Source organism: Triturus cristatus, chromosome 1_1 (genome assembly GCF_964204655.1).
Source record: "Triturus cristatus chromosome 1_1, aTriCri1.1, whole genome shotgun sequence".
Taxonomy (NCBI): Eukaryota; Metazoa; Chordata; class Amphibia; order Caudata; family Salamandridae; genus Triturus; species Triturus cristatus.
In genome coordinates, this window is record NC_140579.1 from 1,158,753,069 (window position 1) to 1,158,772,265 (window position 19,197).

General features: G+C 39.0%; 1 pseudogene; it reads left to right on the forward strand.

Annotated features, from left to right (window-relative positions):
* The window catches only part of LOC146871790 (sodium-dependent neutral amino acid transporter SLC6A17-like), a 1,038,204-nt pseudogene that overhangs the window by 928,377 nt on the left and 90,630 nt on the right, over positions 1-19,197 (forward strand).

Genomic DNA, 19,197 nt, shown 5'->3' on the forward strand with positions numbered 1-19,197 from the left:
CACACTACATTTATATACAAGTTTCGCTAAAAATACAAATGAGAAAGCTCTTTTTAATTGCCTCTCAATTTTAAAGTTAATCTGTAAGCGTCAATGTTCCAAACTGAAGTGAAGTCCTGAGAGTCACTCATATTGTATGATTGGTCAAGTTATTACATCAGAAACACTGGGGCCAGATTTATCATATTATTTTGTTGCCCTTGTGTTACGGTAGGTAACGCAAGGGCAACGCAAAACTAAAGTCAGAATTACCAAACAATGCAAAGCCACCTTGCGAGGCCCTGCGATGCTTGCTAAATCTGAAGTGATTCCAGGCAGCACAAGTAGCAGCCTTGCCTTACTCCGCCCCAGGGAAGTGTTCCATGGGTGGAGCGAGGGTGTTCCCACACATCCACCGATCGATTTTGGTGCATTCGCAGACTTAATATTGAGTGGTAGACCTGGGAATGTGTCAAAATACTATGCCATCCTAGGGAAGTAGTCGTAACAAGGAGATTATATTTATTTTTCCTCGTTTTTTTTCTCTTTCTGCATGGTCAGCACTTCTAGAAAGAGGAAAAAACTAGGCCTGGGCAAAAATTTCGTTCCGTTCGCGGAAATTGTGATGATTTGACATTTTTGCGTTCCGCGGAGAGCGCGAAAATGTCAAAATTTCTGCTTTCCACAGCTTGGCGATAATTTGTTTCTTGCTCGCGCTGTAAAATAATACATTGTCGCGCGATCGCCTTACCTGAATCCCTGCGTTCGCCGACAAGTTTTCTTGATCCGGTCGCGTTCTCCATGAGATGTTGGACTGTTTTTAGCCATTTGCGCTGTCTCGCGACAGTTCGCGCCCGCAGCGACGTCATGTGTCGCGCGATCACGTCTTTCTTCTCGCGATCATGCACCGCGAGACAACTCAAAACAAGATGGCCGCGCCCGCGAGCAACCACATGGGTAAGTTGGTGACCCGCAACCATGCAGAAAATCTTGCGAACATGCGGGAAAAAAATTCCGCATCTTCGCGATATTTTCGCTTGTTTGCGATAATTTTAAACATTTTCGCGATAATTTGTGAAAGTGGATTTCGCAAATTCCGCCCACCCTTAGAAAAAACCTCATGTTTGTGTGAAGGAATGCGTCCCTTCCTGCACACAAACAATCCTGCCTACAACACTGGCACCCATGCACCACAACGGAAGGTTGCCTGCATTAGCACAAGGCAGAACATTGTATGGCAGCACAAGGAGAGGACAGGAATGTGCCATACAATGTTAAATATGGCACACTCCTGCCCTCTCCCCTTCTCGTAGGACAGATCAGCAAGGTGTCTTCCTGAGCTGTGTTGAATAGAAGTTTGATAAATCTGGCCTGAGGCTTTTGCTCGGGAATCACATTATGTGACTGAAGAGAACATGGGACAATTAAATCACATGGCATGAAAATTAATAAACTACTATGAATAAATGAAGTGGCATCATGATGTACAGGGGAGGGGGCAGATGACAAGCTGTAACAGCTAACACAACTGAGCTTTCATGAAAAGGATATGATCATTAATGAAGGGATTTAACTAGAGAATGAAGAGAAGTGACATTCGACTCTGGGTGCTATAGACATGAGGAAAAAGTGACTGCCTAAATGAAAGCACCTGAACTGAGACATTGACGAAAGAAGCGTAGAAGCTGATCAAAAAACACCAGGAAAGGTAAAGGCAAAATTTTGTCTTCTAAGAAAGAGGATCCTGAGAAAGGAAACTGATTTTTTTTAGGCTTCAGCCATCTTACCCTCAGATTGTGTATGTTTTGATGCTTATTGGTAATAATATCTTTTCAGCAGCTTAACCTAAATGTTTGGTGACATCAATTGACTAGCCTAGACCCACAAAGGGACTTCTTTATCGCACTTAACGACAAGAGTCTTGACAACCTCAGCAGGATCGGTGGTGCAATACCAAGATCCCAAAGCATGGCCAAGGGAGACCAGGTACTACTGATGTTACTCGACAACAGGACCTAGGTTGTACCTGCATTTGATCTGGCAAGGTTGCCGTTCTTCCAAGCGTTCATGGTAGATAAAATTGTTCTTTTCTTAAGATCATGCAATGAAGCCAAATGATTGGATACTGATGACCAATGGTTTTGTATAAATATTAAAGAATGTAGGAGAATAAGCTGAGCCCTGGGAAATAAAACAGGACGTCCGATAAGGATTTGAGCGAAAGTGGGGAGGGAGAAACCCAAGAAAGTGAATGGTCAGTGAGAAGAGAACACAACCAATTGAGTGCTTGGTAGATTCCAGTGCGAGATGAACTTTTCTGATGTTTTAGCTATGGCTGGATGCAGGGAGACAGATCTGAAATTGTGAGGTTTAGATGGGTAAAAAATAGCCTCAAGAATCAACCTCCGGCCAATGTGCTTTGCTTCAAATAGTGAGTATCATCACATCATTCCCAGTTATCATTGGCATAGAAATCCTGCGTCTGTGAGCACAAGACAGCAGACCAGGAACTTTTCCTTCTGGAATCATCTTTTCACAGTCTGGCCAACTTGTCCTATTGTGCTCAGTATTTATCCGAGCACGTATGCATGATGACTCTTTCTAAAAAGACTTCTTCTTGTCCTGATGATGATCCCTTCCATTTCTGAGAATTTGAAGCAACACATCGACTCTATAAAGCCCACAGGTTGAGAATGATGAACTATAACTATAAGAACAAACTGTTAGCCTTCATGACGATACGTCGTCTCTTTCAATTGTATTTGGACATATATATGTGTGTATATATATATAGATATAAATATATATATATATATTCACTGAAAGAACCATAGGTTTCACACATGTTATAGTTAGGAATTAGCTTTTAAAAAACCTTGCAAATTCAGTGAAAAAACCATAGGTTTCACACACGTTATAGTTAGCTGGACATTTCACTCGTAAAAAAACAATGAAATTTTCCCGTTATAGTTAGTTAAGCTAACTATAACTCGCGCGCCCGCAATGCACTGCTGATGACGTCACATATTACATCACTCATGACATGGTCAGTGACATCACTCATGACATCACTGATGACATCTCAAATGACATCACTGATGACATCACTGATAACATCATCCAGTGAATGTGTGTTTTTCTGAAAATTAAATATGTTTTATATATGTATATCTCAAGGTCGATGGAAGAATAAATGGGTATATAAGTGTCTAAATGGATGATTTGTTTTTTAAAAATTGATTGTGTAACTGACTGATTAAGTGTATCTTAGTGAATACATGGCTTAGTGAGTAATGTTTAAATATGTAAATATCTGTATCAGTCTCTCACTTTGTGTATAAGTGGCTGCATGGGTTGGTGAGTAGCTACATGAGTGTCTATATAGGTTTTTAGTTGGTTTTTTGAGTATCAGTGTCTATATGGTTCGGTGGGACGTATTACGTAGTGCATAGGTGCATGAATGAGTGACTCACTGTTTGTATGTGTTGAAGACAGCATATGTGCAGGACTGTATGGGTGGATGAGTGTGTGTATGGGTGTGTTAGTGAGTGAATGGCTGTCTCAATAGTGTCTTTATGAGTAACTACATATGTTGTAAACTAGTATATGTGACTATTGGTGTATATAAGTGAGTATATGTGAGAGTGAGAGATTGAAAGAGTTCCTGTATGAATAAGTATGTGTTTCTATAAGTGATTGTTTAAAAAACTAAGTATGTGTAAGTTTCTGTAGAAGTAAGTGTGGTGGTGTGTGTATAACTGTATATGCAAGTAAATGTATGTTTCTTTCTTTTTTTCATGAGTGACTATGTGTGTCAGTAACTCTGTGGATGAGTGGCATTGTGTAACAGGATGTATTGGTGTATGTGTACATATGATGTGTGAGTACACGAATGAGTGACTTTACAGGACTGTTGGTGAATGAGTGGATGTTTATGTGGTTCTTAGAATTATTGAAGAGGTTGTTGTAATTGGTATTGGTATGTCCATTTTTTTGAAAATTTCAGTCTCTCTTTTTGAATGTGTGTATCAAAGGTTATATTAGGTGATGGATGATGTCATCAGTGATGTCATCAGTGATGTCATTTGAGATGTCATCAGTGATGTCATGAGTGATGTCACTGACCATGTCATGAGTGATGTAATATGTGACGTCATCAGCAGTGCATTGCGGGCGCGCGAGTTATAGTTAGCTTAACTAACTATAACGGGAAAATTTCATTGGTTTTTTACGAGTGAAATGTCCAGCTAACTATAACGTGTGTGAAACCTATGGTTTTTTCACTGAATTTGCAAGGTTTTTTAAAAGCTAATTCCTAACTATAACATGTGTGAAACCTATGGTTTTTTCAGTGAATTTGCAAGGTTTTTTAAATGCTAATCCCTAACTATAACATGTGTGAAACCTATGTTTTTTTCAGTGAATTTGCAAGGTTTTTTAAATGCTAATTTCTAACTATAACGTGTGTGAAACCCATGGTTTTTTCAGTGAATTTGTATGGTTTTTTAAATGCTAATTCTTACCTATAACATATGTGATTCCCATATTTTTTTTTTTTGATTTTGTATGATTTTTTTATTATAAATTCTTATCTTAAATGTGTTTTTTTTTTTAAAAAAACAAGTTTTTTTTAAACTTTTTATTCTCTTAAAACACTTTTTTTTTTAATAAAAAATATGCAATATATCAAGTTTTCTCTTTTTTTTTTACCAAACAGGTAAGATATATTAGTATAACATAGAAAATATATATATATATTTTTTTAGTGCGCGTACGGTAAGCGTACGGTAAGCTTACGGTTTACGCAATGTTTGTAATTTATCTACTCTGTTTGCGTATAGTTACGCAATTTGCGTAGCCGCGCGTACTGTGCGTGGGGCGCGTAGGCGTGTACGCTACACGCGCACGTTACGCGGAAGTGTTGTAGAGTGACTGTTTTGCGCATGCGCGCGAGCGCGTGTCTTTTTTACGCGCATGCGCACTTTTACCGTAAGCGCACCGTAAGCGTAACGTAAGCGTAACGTACGCGCACGGTGGGTCATGTGATCATGAAACACAACTTTTGATTGGTTGAAACTACTTTCAGTTCTAGAACTCTCCTACACCACACCCATTCCCCTCATTTCTGCTTGTGATCCCTTAGGAGAAGGAGCTGAGTTGTCTTTGGGATACGATGGCAGACCAGCACTCTTCTGCTGAGAGTGAGGCTAGCAGCACCACCATCAGGCAGAGAAGGAGGAAACAGAAGGGCTCTTTCATATGGGAGTATTTCACTTTTCCAGAGGGTGAGAAAAAAGTCAATGCTGCACTGGTGACTTGCAAGCTGTGCCAGCGTGTACTTTCGCGAGGTAATCCCAACAAGAAGTATTCCTTTGGGAATCACACTATGTTGAGACACCTTGAGGATGTGCATCCTAAGACACATGCACGACATACTAGGGGCAACCCTTCAGTAAGTCGAGCGAGCACATCCACAGCAGCTCAGCCGAGTCCTTCTTCGAAAGCTCAGCAGAGCCCTTCATCTGTGGGGGCACAATCACCTTTTTCTGAACCTCTGGAAATGAACCCTCGGTTTGGTAGGGTTACTATGCGGTGTTCATTTTGCCATGATCTAATTGTTCACAGGGAGACCAGTGTTTCCCTCATTAACAACAGAATAGATCAGCACAAATGTCCAACCAGCTAATGTTCCCATACTTCCTTTCCTCTGTCCCTGCATGAACACAACAGCTCTTTTAAGAGCCAACCTTACCTCTCAACTTTTTTTTATTTTTTCTTTAAAACTTTTTTTTTTTTTTTTTTTACCGTACGCGTACGGTAAGCGTTTTTTTTTTTTTTTTTTTAAAAACACTAAAAATCAATTACCACATCTCAAGATCCTTGAGGAATTAATAACTAAATACTAAAAATCTTTTTGAGATAAAGTGGAAGAAAGAGACCTTCTAATTTCTCAGTTACCTGTCACACCCAACAATTTAAATTTTAATTAAAATGTAATTGAAATTACTTGAAAAAATGGTTGGTTTTTTTTGAAAATTTTCTTTCACAATCTGAAAAAAAAGAAAAAAGTATTAATATTTAATAAATCAATATATTACACAGAGTCATGTTTTCACATTAGTCACAAAACGAAATTTCTTTGCCAATTTGAAAGCACACTTACTACTCTTTTTTTTGGCAAGTGATAAACACTTTTACAGACTGACACATTTTGAATCCACTTTTCAGATTCTTAAAAAAGCACATGTCCAAACTGCTTTTTCAGACCAGCACCATGTGTAACCTGGGTGACTGACTACACTCCAGCAAGGGCAACCAGCCTTAGTGATGCTGAATGTATTTGTATTACTGACTGAAACCTCAAACCCCACTCGGTTGTGAATACTGTGCATGATTCCACAGGATAAGCAGCTGGGTGTGTGCTAAGAGTCTGCTTCTGCACAAAAAAAATGGCTCCCCCTTTCCATCTAATGCAACTGTGAAATCACCAGATCAATACGCAATAAATCTCTGCCTGTAATTCCTCTTTGCACACAGAGTCATGTTTTCATATTAGTCAGAAAACGAAATTTCTTTCCAATTTGAAAGCACACTTACTACTCTTTTTTTTGGCAAGTGATAAGTACTTTTACAGACTGACACATTTTGAATCCACTTTTCAGATTCTTAAAAAAGCACATGTCCAAACTGCTTTTTCAGACCAGCACCATGTGTAACCTGGGTGACTGACTACACTCCAGCAAGGGCAACCAGCCTTAGTGATGCTGAATGTATTTGCATTACTGACTGAAACCTCAAACCCCACTCGGTTGTGAATACTGTGCATGATTCCACAGGATAAGCAGCTGGGTGTGTGCTAAGAGTCTGCTTTTTCACAAAAAAAATGGCTCCCCCTTTCCATCTAATGCAAATGTGAAATCTCCAGAGCAATACGCAATAAATCTCTGCCTGTAATTCCTATTTGCACACAGAGTCATGTTTTCACATTAGTCACAAAACGAAATTTCTTTGCCAATTTGAAAGCACACTTACTTCTCTTTTTTTTGGCAAGTGATAAACACTTTTACAGACTGACACATTTTGAATCCACTTTTCAGATTCTGAAAACAGCACATGTCCAAACTGCTTTTTCAGACCAGCACCATGTGTAACCTGGGTGACTGACTACACTCCAGCAAGGGCAACCAGCCTTAGTGATGCTGAATGTATTTGTATTACTGACTGAAACCTCAAACCCCACTCGGTTGTGAATACTGTGCATGATTCCACAGGATAAGCAGCTGGGTGTGTGCTAAGAGTCTGCTTCTGCACAAAAAAAATGGCTCCCCCTTTCCATCTAATGCAACTGTGAAATCACCAGAGCAATACGCAATAAATCTCTGCCTGTAATTCCTCTTTGCACACAGAGTCATGTTTTCATATTAGTCAGAAAACGAAATTTCTTTCCAATTTGAAAGCACACTTACTACTCTTTTTTTTGGCAAGTGATAAGTACTTTTACAGACTGACACATTTTGAATCCACTTTTCAGATTCTTAAAAAAGCACATGTCCAAACTGCTTTTTCAGACCAGCACCATGTGTAACCTGGGTGACTGACTACACTCCAGCAAGGGCAACCAGCCTTAGTGATGCTGAATGTATTTGCATTACTGACTGAAACCTCAAACCCCACTCGGTTGTGAATACTGTGCATGATTCCACAGGATAAGCAGCTGGGTGTGTGCTAAGAGTCTGCTTCTACACAAAAAAAATGGCTCCCCCTTTCCATCTAATGCAAATGTGAAATCTCCAGAGCAATACGCAATAAATCTCTGCCTGTAATTCCTATTTGCACACAGAGTCATGTTTTCACATTAGTCACAAAACGAAATTTCTTTGCCAATTTGAAAGCACACTTCTCTTTTTTTTGGCAAGTGATAAACACTTTTACAGACTGACACATTTTGAATCCACTTTTCAGATTCTGAAAACAGCACATGTCCAAACTGCTTTTTCAGACCAGCACCATGTGTAACCTGGGTGACTGACTACACTCCAGCAAGGGCAACCAGCCTTAGTGATGCTGAATGTATTTGCATTACTGAGTGCAACCTCAAACCCTTAAAGTATTCCTTATTTTTACCAGTCCACCTTAATTTATCGTGGAAACATAGTCCATATTATTTTACATGTTCCTCACATTTAAATTTCTCCCAAAACAGAAAATAATAAACACAACTTCAACAAAAGGAATTCCATTTCTATTATTCATTTCTTAATTTTCCATATACATCCCCTCTCAAACTCTAAACTCACCTTTAAAATTAGTTAGTTGTGAAAGAAATGTGGCACTCAAACAGCAGATTATCAGAGCCAGGATCTCTGTTCTTTACACCTCTCTCCTCTCAGCAGAACCAGATAATGGCAAACTTTCCCTCTCTTTTTCCACACATATACATGTTAATTTCAAATCTCAGTGCTTCCCCCTTTTTTTCAAATGTAATCACACATTTCTATTGGTTGAAAACCAACCCTTTTCCAAAAGTACCCTTCCCCCAACTTGACTTCTGCCTAGTACCCTTCCCCCAACTTGACTTCTGCCTGCTACCATAGCAACAGCTCATGGAACACTGCTGTGTGGAGTTAGGTCAGAAGTTCGCCACACAATGTTTCATTTCCAAAGAGCAGGAGTGCTTGACTTTTCAAACCTAACAGCAAATCCAAAGTACTGTTCTTTGGTAACACATTTTTCCATACCAATACAAAACATGCTTCTATTAATTTACACATACAGCCTAGTTTTTATTCTAGAATGGTATGAAACAGCCAATCAGTTCTTTTTTTTATAAAAAAAATATGTATGCCTCCATTTCCAAACTGTCTTTCATTTCTTTTTACCATTCTACTGAATTACACCTCCTGAGTGCATCCAGTTCTCCTTTGAAGATGTTCACAGTGTGGATTGTAGGGCACAGCTATGTCTTCTGGAGTGAAAAGTATGCAGAGAAAACAGATATGGTGAGAGACCTTGCTTTGCCAAATGTAGACATTAAATGGATTGGTCAGAGAGGGTTAAAGTGGCACCAATTGATGCCATTGGTGAAATCCTTCATGCAAATCCAACACCCTGACCTCATAATAGTGCACTGTGGTGGCAATGACCTAGGCACTTTGACTGGGGTAGGTCTGGAAATGCTTATGAAGGACACCTTTGCACAACTGTTTTCACTTTTCCCTAAAACTGCCTTTGTGTTTTCTAACATATGCCAAAGGCAAAAATGGAACTGGTCCAATCATTTCTGTCCGCAGATTGACAAAGCAAGAAAGCACGTCAACAAATCTGTTTCTGCTTTCCTCCGTGACTATGGTATGGGTTCCATTTACCACAACAACTTGCGTTACGACATGCAAGACATTTATAGAGGAGATGGTGTGCACTTCAATGATGAAGGGAACAGAGTCTTCCTCTTGAACCTTAGACTCTGCATCGGTACTTACTTGTAGGTACCACTAAAAAATCACTTCATAAACACAACGGCTCTTTTTAGAGCCCCCTAATATCTAAACTCTTAAATCTGCATTTTATTTCTTTTTTTTTCTACCGTACGCGTACGTTGAGCTTACCGTACGCGTACCCCGCGATTTTTTTTAAAATCAATAAATGTTTTCTTTGTACTTTTCTGTCCTTCTTTGACCCCCTTACAAATGTTAGGGGGTCTGTAACTCTCTCCCTTGCCCCCTTTTCAAGATATCACCCTTTTTTTTCTGAGTGAAATACACAAAATGGCGGCCGCCGCTTCCTGGTTTCGACCGATTTGAATGTTTACTAAGATCTAAGATCCAATCAAAATCGTGCTCGCGCACGCCACCGTACGCGTACGGTAAGCGCACCGTAAGCGCACGGTAAGCTGCCACAGATATATATATTGATTTAAATGCTATTTTCTCAGAATCTACTGAACAGATTTACACCAAACCTACAAAAGTCACTTCCTTGACCTGAGGACTACCTCTCTGCCAAATTTCAAGTAATTCTGTTCAGCCGTGCGGGCTGTAGCTGTGTCTAAAGGTCCTATGGAAAAATGCATGGGAAAAACGCGTTTTGGGACCCCCCTTTTATCTCAGCCCCCGCTTGACGAATCCCCCCGAGACTTTCAGGGTAGGAGCGGAGCGTAGCGCCCCACCTATTTTGAAAAATTCGCGAGGATTCGTCGACCGGCGCCAAAGTTATTCAAAATAGAATGTTGCGGATTTCCTATGGAAACGTGGTCCTAACTATAGCTACCTACTGGCGACCGCCAGTAGGTAATATATATATATATATATATATATATATATATATATATATTCACTGAAAAAACCATAGGTTTCACACACGTTATAGTTAGCTGGACATTTCACTCGTACAAAACCAATGAAATTCCCCGTTATAGTTAGTTCAGCTAACTATAACTCGCGCGCCCGCAATCCACTGCAGATGACGTCACATATTACATCACTCATGACATGGTCAGTGACATCACTCATGACATCACTGATGACATCTCAAATGACATCACTGATGACATCACTGATGACGTCATCCATGTGATAAATTACCACATCTTCTCACACCCTAACATAACCTTTCAAACACCGACTGAAAATTTCAGAGTTACATTCTCAAAAGCAAACGTACTCCAATACCAATAACTACATACTCACTTATTAACTCTTAGGTCTACATAAAACTCAGCTCATTCACCTGTACAGTCACTCATACTTACAGTCACTCCATACAAGACTATCATATGCATTTAGACACCTATATAGACACTCACAAACCGCCAATCATCCATTGAGGTACTGACACACCTAGTCAGTCGTGCAAGTAATTAAACACAGTTGAATTTACTCACCTATACAGTTAAACACACTCAAGTTCACTTACTCATAAAAATAGTACCACATTCTTACGCTCTCATACAATCATTGATACAAGCACACACGCATCCATACAGCCACTCTCACAATCACACACTCTCACATATACCCTCTTATATACTCTTACACACATATATACTGCCTTTCACATATGTAGTTAGTCACACATGTACCACTGAGATATACATTCAATCCCTAACACACCCATACATACACTCATCCAACCATACAGTCCCTCACAGATGCACTCTTAAAACCATGCACCCATAGAATCACCCACTCACACATCTATGCACAGAGTAACACACACCCTACCCACACAAACACACAGGCACCCATACAGATACTCAGACAACCAATCAATAACCCATATAGACACTCATATAGCTATTCACAAAACCATGGAGCCACTTAGACACCGACACACAGACACATACAGACATTTACACAGTTAAGTCACTAGTCTGCAGTAAGATACATTTAACGACTCACTTATAGAATCAGTTATGCACCACAGAAAATCATCCATTTACACACTTGTACACCCACTCATTCTTCAACAGGCCTTTCCCTATATTTATTAAACATATTAAAACTGTTCAGAAACACATACTCAATGGATGATGTCATCAGTGATGTCATTTGAGATGTCATCAGTGATGTCATGAGTGATGTCACTGACCATGTCATGAGTGATGTAATATGTGACGTCATCAGCAGTGGATTGCGGGCGCGCGAGTTATAGTTAGCTGAACTAACTATAACGGGGAAATTTCATTGGTTTTGTACGAGTGAAATGTCCAGCTAACTATAACGTGTGTGAAACCTATGGTTTTTTCAGTGAATTTGCAAGGTTTTTTAAATGCTAATTCCTAACTATAACGTTTGTGAAACCTATGGTTTTTTCAGTGAATTTCAAAGGTTTTTTTATGCTAATTTATGAATGTTTTATTATATTTTTTATATATTTCTTTTACAAAAAGTTACCTATGTATATAGTTATAGATTACCTGTATCCTTTAATTTGGAATAGCTCAGCTTTTAAAAAAAAAAATTTTGATAAAGTTGAACAGCATAGTTAATATTTTCTATTAACTTATAAACACTTTAATTCTTTCTTTTTTTTAAAAGGGTTTTTACCGTGCGCGCTCGGTGCGCGCATGGTGCTTGCTACGTCATTGTACGTGCTCGGTGCTGTGCGCGTACGTACGTTCTCCACGTACGCATGCGTACGTCGTGCGTCCTCCGCGCGCTATGTTCGCGCATGCGCGCGTGCTTCGTAACGTGCTCGGTGCGCGCACTACGTACGCATGCGTACGTTCTTTGTGGGCGCTTGCGTACGTTCTCCACGTACGCATGCGTACGTTGTGCTTGCTCCGCGCGCTACGTTCGCGGAATTCGCGCATGCACGCGTGCTTCTTACGCGCTCGGAGCACGCACTACGTACGCATGCGTACGTTCTTCGTGTGCACATGCATACGTTGTGCGTGCTCCGCGCGTTACGTTCGCGCATGCGCGCGTGCTACGCGTGCTAAGTTCGCGCATGCGCGCGTGCCACGTTCGCGTATGCGCGCATGCTTTGCGCATGCGCTTGTGTTCCGCGCATGCGCTGTGCGCGCACGGGGCGCGCACGGCAAGTCATGTGATTAAGAAAGAACACTTCTCATTGGTTCATAGTACTTTCACTTCCAGATTCTTCCAACACCACACCCAGGCAAGTCATGTGTTTAAGAAAGAACACTTTTCATTGGTTCATAGTACTTTCAGTTCCAGATTCTTCCAATACCACACCCACTCCCCTCATTATTACTTCTGATTCCCTGGGAGAAGGAGCTGATCTGTTTTTGTGATACAATGGCAGAGCAGCAGCCATCTTCTACTAGTGATCAGGAGACTCTTGTGCCACAGAGGCAGAGGAAGCAGAAAGACTCTTTAATATGGCAGTTTTTCACTTTTCCTGAGGGGCAGAAGAAGGTAAATTCTCCCAAAGTCACCTGCATTATTTGTAACCGGACCTTATCACGTGGAAATGCCAATAAGAAATACTCTTTTAGTATTCACACGATGTTAAGGCACGTTGAAGGCGTACATCCTGTGGCTTTTGCTCTAGCTGCTAGTGAAAACTCTCCAGCAGCTGAGCCGAGCACATCCGCAGCAGCTCAGCCGAGCACATTATTGGCAGCTCAGCCGAGCACTTCATCTGCGGTGGCGCCTTCACCTACTTCTTTACCTTTGGATATACGCCCTGCTTTTCGGAGGGTGTATACACGGTGCATTGACTGTCATACTCTTATTTCTCTTGGTGAAACCAGTATTGATCTCATTGAGAGGAAGATAGAGCAGCACTCATGCACCCGGCCATAGTTTTTTTCATTTTTTCGTTTTTCTGTTCCTCTGTCCCTACATTAACACAAGAGCTCTTTTTAGAGCCACCTAAAATCTAAACACAAAAACTTGTTTTTAAAAACTATTTTTCGATTTATTTTTTTAAATTAATCGTTTTTTTCACCCTTTGTGATCCTTCAGGGACTCCCTGACAAAGACTAGGGGGTCAGGAAGTCTCTAACCTGCCCCCTTTCCTTGTTCTCCACCTTTGTTTTAATTTGAAACACATTTCTATTGCTTGCAAGTTTCAACCCTTTCCAAATGATTCCTACTTCTAACATGACTTCTACCTGCTAGCATAGCAACAGATCATGGAATACTGGTGTGACCAGAGAGGTCAGAACTTCAGCACACAATGGGGCAGATTTACAAGCCCCTTGCGCCACTTTTGCGTCACTTTTAACATGGCTCAAGGGGCTTGTAAATCTGCCCCAATGTTTCTAATCCAAAGAGCAAGAGTGCTTAACTTTTCAAAACTAACAGCAAATCCAAAGTAATGTTCAGTACCCTAAAACTCTCCAAAATGATAACGGCTCGTTTTAGAGCCAACCACCATCAAAACACTTAAATTTGATTTTTAATTCTTTTTTTTTTTTATGGGCATGAGGATTAGAAAAGGGGGTAACGGAAAGTGAAAAATGGAGAGTGAGGAGATGGAGGGATTTAGGAAACTGGAGTGAGAGAAAGGGAGTCAGGATGTCAATGGGCAAAGCAGAGTGAGGGAGATTGAAGGAAAGAATGCAAAAAGGAGAAGGGGTGTGAGATACAGACAGGAGGAAGTGAAGTAAGAGAATAGGAGTGACTATGAGTAAAGGATAGTGACAGTTACAGAAGGTGAGGGAAGGAGAACGACAGAGAAGGTTAAAAAAATTAACATAGATGGAAAATGAGTGATGGAGAGAGGAAGAGTGGTAGAAACAGAGGGGCAGATTTATAACAAACTAACGCACCACGGTGCAGCAAATAATTTTGCTGCGCCATGCTGCGTTAGTTTCAAAGTACAGAGATGCAACATATTTACAAGAATTTGTTGCATCTCTATGCTTCCCCTGCGCAGGCGTACAAACTGCAGCCATGCTCCAACGCAAGCTCCCTTACACCATGGTACAAGAATGCCTGCTTGGTGGGGAGATTGTTCTTGTGCAGGAAAGGACACCTTCCTGCACAAAAACAATCACAAGAGGCTTTTTCCTCTTTCAATGCATGCTGTAGCATGCAGCATGCACTGAAAGAGGAAACAATTAAGAGAAATGAAAACATTTCTCCTTATTGTGCCTCACTACGCCACCTCTAGGGTGGCGTAGCATTCACACACAACTTCAGACTTTTGATTTTTTGTAAATCTGAAGAAGTGTGTAGTTCTATGAGTGTTGCGTGGGAACACAAACAACAACACCCACATAATACCTCTTCAACGCACAGAGCTGCGTGTGAAGTGGCTCTATTTATGAGGAGAGGAAAAGTCATGCAGGGTGGCTTTTCCTCTCCTTGTAAATATGGAGGAGCCCCCTGCGCCACCAGTACATCAAGAAAAGTAACGTAGTGATGGCGCAGGGGGCTTGTAAAACTGCCCCAGAGATGTTAAGGAAATTAAGGGTAAGACAGACATAGCGAGAGAGACAGAAACAGAAAGTGAGAGCAAGGAACTGAGAAGGAGTAAGGAAGTTAGAATGACTGAGACATATGGAGACAGGTTGACAAACATGGTTGAAAAAATAGTGATGGAGGCAGTAAACCTAGGGGAGTAGTAGAGAAGGAGTGAGGGAGTTGCGAAAGAGTAGTAAAGCAAGAAGAGAGAGGGAAGAGGAATGAGAAAAGCAGAGTGAGGAGAGGTGAAGAAAAGGGAGCATGAAAGGGAAGGTGTGACAAATACAGATATTTTAAACTTACCTGACCAACAAAATAAATGAATTAGAAATAAATGTTTTTTTTTAATTGCAAGTAAAATGGATTACATTTCATAAATTTTCTTTCAAGATTTAAAAAAAAGAAAAAAAGTATTAATATTAAACAATACATTTTCTTAAACAGTACATGTTTTTTCATATTTAACAAAGCAATTTGTTGCCCTTTTTTTGCTGTTTTCAGAATGTATTGAATTTCACTGTAAATAGTGATATCAATTGTATTCATCATTTAACAGCGGGCAAAAAAAAAAAAACAATCTGAAAGATAGTTTAAAAAAGCCCTGAATGTATCCTCACTAAAACAGACCTTGATAGAAATGTCACAAATATATTAAAAATACCTTCTAAGAACAATAACTATTTGCAATAAATAACGTCTGTAAATCTTGCTGCTTAAGCACGTACACCAAAATAATATGTCAAAGAAGTCCACAATTGTTACCTTTACCTTTCCATGAGGCCAAATGGTAATTTTAAAATCCTTTTTAAGTGAAATATCCAATGTTAATCCTATAAAATTGAAATATTGGTTTCTTCAGATGCTGGAATTTGTATCTAAAATTTTGGTTTTAGAAAAATTAAGTAACAATTTGGTAAATCATAAGGCAAACGTTGTTTGAAAATCAATTGAGAATCATTACACAGTGTCCATCCTTTTTCACATTTAAGATAAACTGTGTAATGACCAGAAGTTATAGAAGGTCCATCATGGAAAATTATTGCAACTGCAACAAAAGTTTTACCTGATATTGATAATTGATTTCCTACAAACTTCTTTAGTAAAGTTTCCAATTTAGTTCCATCTGCTCTACAACGTTGTATCATTAACATTACATACTGTCCATATTTCTTAAAAAATAACGTTGATAACATGTCTGATTTACATTGAGAACATTCCATATTGTGATTAGCATCTTTAACTAATTTACTAAAAGTCACTGATTTACTCTCTGGTAATGTTAAATATATGAACCTTTCAGAATCAACATTACTGCTGCATGTGTTCATACAGTTTTCACAACAATGTTCCCATTTATATGAGACACCAAATATATTTTCTATTTCTACCCCTTCATCTTCCAGTACCATAAGCATATACATTAAGAATTCCTGTGCATCTTGCTGGACATTTTGAGTAAACTGTGTACATCCTGAACATACATCTAAAAGATTTCTAACATCAGAAGCACTTTCTATTTTAGTTTTATCATTACTCAGCTTCTCATAAAGGAGACTCAGCAGAGAACAGAATCTTTTTCCATGATTTAGTATTATCTGCTCTTGCAAAATTTCAAGATAAAATACAACATTCAGCACTACATTTGCGTAGCAGTTGACACCAGAGCTATTTTCAAAATGACAACCAACAACCTTTTCAACACTGTCCTTTTTTTTTTGCTTGCAGTCACATCATTCTTTTTTTGTTTTCTCTTCTGTACATCCTCATTACAGATATTGTCAAATCTCCTTTTCCGACAAACAACACGTTTTTCAAACACAGGATACTGACCTAAATGAGGAGCATAGCTTCTTCTTAATCTATTATACTCCTTTACACAGTTTGCATCAGCACTTACTTTTGAGTCATCAAAGTCTATCATGAATAAACCAGATATTTTTTTCACGCGTGACAAAGTAACATATGCCATACCTTCTTTAAACACACTAGATCCAATATTTACAAAAGCACTATCTACAGTTAATCCTTGAGATTTGTGAATAGTTACAGCATATGCTAGAGAAAACGGAAACTGCTTCCTACGTACATATAAGTCTTTCACAAGCAAGAAACAAACTGAACAACGACACATGTCTTTAACCTCTTCAATCTGATCAAATTTTATTTTTAAAAATTCAATTCTATCTTTTTTCTGGTACTTTACAAAACCCACAACTTTACCCATAGCTCCATTCACTAAACCTTTCTCTACATCCAAATTACGTCTTAAAATTACTCGACAGTTCATACATACATAAAGATTCTTTTCTAAACCGGCTGTTTGAGATGTTTTTCTCTAGAGAATCCAATTTGCTTGTCAATATAATAGTTATTCCTTCATGCTGTATTTTATCCACAGCTTCCAGTTTTATAATCTCTTCATTTTCCAATTTCAAAAGTTCTTGATTGAATATAGAGCATTCATGTAGTGTTGGCATTAAGCAGATTACAGTATTTTTTTCAGCAATTTTCTTGTATATTTTCTCTGGAACTATTTGTTCTGTTGGAAACACATTACATAGCAATCGACTCTGTAAAGCTTTTCTGCCATGTTCTGTGAGTAGTCCAATTCTGATATCTTTGAGAATACTTGCATAATCCTCATCATTGGCTTGCCTCATAATGGTAATGAGTTCTTTATACTCAAAGTATGTCCAAATATTCACATTACCTATACTTCCTAACGACTTTTTCGTGTCTTCATGTGTAAGTGTATGGAATACTGGTTGCCCTTTAACTGGAGTGAGCTGCAGTAGATCCCCAAAAACTATGACATGTTTTCCTCCAAATAAGACGTCATAGTCTGTCTTTAGAATTTGCTGCATTCTTAAATGCACAAAGGCAAGCATTAAGTTTGATACCATGCTTACCTCATCAACAATGAGTACTTTCATTTTCTTCAATACTCTTGAAACTTCAAAACATGCTTCTCCTGTTAGCTTGTGGTATTGTATTTTGTTCTCATGCTCTACTGGTAACATTAGCAAACGATGTAAGGTAACTCCTTTTATGTTATACGCTTCTAACCCAGTTGGAGCAGTAACAACACAAGACAAAGTTGAATCCGTGTTGTTCTGTAGGTAGCTTCTAATTACTTTAATTAAGAAACTTTTTCCAGTTCCTGCTTGTCCACTCACATACATTCTGATTGGTTTAAAAGATGTGCATGAGCACTCTTTCTTTTCATGTAGTAATCCGTGATCAATTTTTTTTCTGACTTCCTCATAAATTTGTTGTTGTTCATCATTCAGTTGTTGTTCCATATTTGGTAAGTTTATTAAATCTTCCTGAGCTTGATTCATAGCCGTTTCCACTTCAGTCATGGCTATTGCAGCTTCATTTTCTACGATTGGTTGTCCTAGAGGATCTTGACTGAACGTCCCAGAACTTTGACTGTCTTGAGAACTGTCTCTAGCTACTTCAGCTGCAATTGTTGCTTCTTATTCAATTTCTTCAATTAACATTTGAACATAAGTTGTGAAAGTACTGCATTCTATGCTATCTTTGCAAGCATTAAAGGAATCTTCATAGCTCTGAAAATCTCCAAGTAGTTCGTCCTCTGAACGCCATGGTTTAAACAGCTGTAAAAGTGCCAAGTAGTAAAATTCCTTTTTTTCAGTAGTGTCGCAACTCAGCTTCCGATGATTAATCAAACTTCCTTTTGTTTGTTTTACCAAACATCCTTCCTCACCAGTGACTTTATATTTTGCATTGTTAATGTCTTCTGTGGCATTCCGTTTATAAATGTAGTTCTGCAGCACTTCATAGAGACACATGTTCTCAAGATGAGGACTTCTTTGTGGGTAATATGTGTCCAACGTGTTTGTTCTTAAAATGTCTATACTTTCAGGTTTGTACTCTGCTAAATATTCAATTTCTCGAATAGATTTCAGTACCCGATTTCTCATTCCTGCAAGGCCTAAACTTACCCAAATTATTCTTCTGGATTTGGAGTACAGACTTGCAGATGATAACCTATCTGAGCATTCGTAGGATCCAATTTCCTCGATGCGATGACATCTTTAAACTGAAACTGTATAGCTTTTTACTGACAGTCTTCTCGTGAGAAATCTCTTCCCACATTTCTTTCAATTCCGTTTTCTCAGATTTAGTGATGTAAGATGTGACATACCGAGCAACAGCAATAGAATTGTCAGCTACATACTGTATATCCATGTTAGTATTCCACATGGATAAAATGACTGGGTTGTAGTCATTTATATATTTTGACTCTTCTTTTCTTCTTAGGTTGTAGGTATTCTTAGGCGATTTTCTTGTAATAGTATGTCGCACAGCTGACATA